This window comes from Oratosquilla oratoria, chromosome 16, assembly GCF_046742065.1.
Source record: "Oratosquilla oratoria isolate Oo_2021 chromosome 16, ASM4674206v1, whole genome shotgun sequence".
NCBI classification, from domain to species: domain Eukaryota; kingdom Metazoa; phylum Arthropoda; class Malacostraca; order Stomatopoda; family Squillidae; genus Oratosquilla; species Oratosquilla oratoria.
Window position 1 is genome coordinate 45,352,934 of NC_134792.1, and position 2,500 is coordinate 45,355,433.

The following is a 2,500-nucleotide window of genomic DNA, read 5'->3' on the forward strand; positions in this document are numbered from 1 at the left end:
GCCAGTACGGTGGTGCTGGCAGTACCCAGTTCGAATCCTGCCCAGGGCCGAAATTATTTCGGTATCGCTGCGCTTCGGGTCGTTACTCCGACTCTCGTGGGCGGGGAGTTGTGTGTGTGTGTGTGTGTGTAAGGTCATAGCATTACCCATAGATCGGTCATACGAGCTCTGAGCTCTCTTCCGGGAGGGAAATAGCTGTCGATCACGAATCCAACACGTGATCCAAAAACCAAGGTGAATACACACACACATACACACACACACACACACGCACACACACACACACACACACACACTGTGGCAACATGCTGTTTTCTGTCACTAATCCATACTCTAATCCATTCAAACACTTTTCCTACTATATCAGGGGCTTTGATTTCATTTAGTAGTCTCTGATGTGGTACCTTGTCGTACCCTTTGCTAAAGTCAAGGTAAATAACATTGTAACTATCTATGTTATCTGCCGTCTTGTAGACATTAGTGTCATATTATAAAAGATTAGTTACACATGACCTTCCCTTAGTGAACTCTGAATCACAAATCAAACCATGTCTCTCGATATATTCCCTGATGCTATTTGCTATTATCGATCCCATCATTTTACCTATAACCAACGTCAAACTGACCGGCCTGCAGTTGTTTCATAAAAGGCTTATTACCCTTTTTAAAACACAGAAACAACATTTGACCGTCCCAAAAATAGGCACGAGTCCAATGTCAAACGACTTCCATTAACTGTTCACAGATTTCAATTTTACACTCTTTTAGTACTCTCGGAAAAAAATAGTTTAGATCCGGATATTTTGTAGATTTAAATCTATCAATCTGTTTGACTAATTTTTCCTTGCTAATACTATCCTCTCTTTTGTAAATAATGAGAGAAAATGTTTATCAAACGTCTCGCTCATTTTTTCCTCTGAATCTATCAGGGCATCCTCGTAGGATTTAATTAGACCTATCTTTGACCATACTTGAAGTTAAAAAAAGAATCGTGGTTATTTTAATTAAAAAATTTTCTTCAACTGATTCGAATCACTAGAACACTTCACCAGCGCCTCTGTCCTCGGGGGGCAATGTCACATCGAGGAGGTGGTACAAAATTTCAAGGAGGGCAAAACAGCAAAAGTTAAAATGTGAGCAGAATTCTTCTCTGAGTGGAGATAAGTCTCCATTCATAAAAAAAAAAAAAAAAAAAAAAAAAAAACGTGACTGATCCGTAGGGGTGGACCTAAAGTAGTCTCACCGCTAACTTCATCGAACTTATGCAGTAAATGTCCCTTAAAAAAAAAAAAAAAAAAAAAAAAAAAAAAAAAAAAAGGGGGGGAGCCACAATTTCCATTTTTATCTCTTCTTTCTTATCTTATCTTGATCGATTCTTCTTATGTGAAAGTTTCTGATTACAGACGGGAGATCAATGGCTAAAAAAAAAGAGCGTGGACCGAAGCAACTTTCCCCATTTCCACACTTGTGGAGACAAAAACCTAACGCAACGTGCAGAGTGATTCTCCACCACGATCTTAAATCACGTGCTGGGCTCGTGGCCAACAGCTATTACTCTTCCGGGTGAGAGCTCAGAATCTGGATTATCTAACCAATGTATCCATATACCATTAGTAACAATTACGATATATCACATGCCTGACACGTGATCCACATGCATGCAAAGTGCCCGACAGGAAATGGACCTTTGCAATACCTCCAGTCATACTGATCTCCACATTTCCATATCGTAAACATCTGACTCAGGCATACAACACACATCACGCCACCGCCCAACAGAAAGTTACCGAAATAAGTACATAGTGTCGCCAGACAGATCATTAACCATTTCCTTACACCTACCAAACTACATAATTATAGCTCCAATCCATATATCATGTTGAGGCACATCCACTAATAATAGCCAAAGACTTAAAATTACAACTAACGCACAAATAGTATTGTATAAATCCCAAACCTATGATCTTACTGTAAACCCCACACCGGACATGCAAAGATGGGCACATTTGCACATACAAGTGGCGACTGCGTCGGCACACACAGACAGGCTAGAGGGAGAACCAGGAGACTCCCTCTATAGCGGATTACATCCCCGATCTGTAAATACCCCAACTGCATCGCTTCAATAAATACAAAGTCCAAAGAGGCTTTATCTTTCCCTGCGCCAGCCTAAAGTATAGCATTCAAAACCTACACCTATGCGTAAGGTTGTAAAGTTACACACACCCATTTCCTTGCTCAAAATGGGGTGGTGCGAGAGGTAAGTGCAAGGGCAATGGGTCGGGCATCGGAGATGGTTAAAGAAAATGGGGAAAAGTGGGAGATGATGCAGTTTTTATTTGCTGACAACACTGCGCTTGTAGCAGGATCAGAGGAGGGATTGAAGAAGTTAGTGACATATTTTGGATACGTGTGCGAAAGAAAAAAGTTGGAGATAAATGTGGGTAAAAGTAAGGTGATGAGATGTACAAGGGAGAAAGTGGCAGCAGACTGGAAGTGA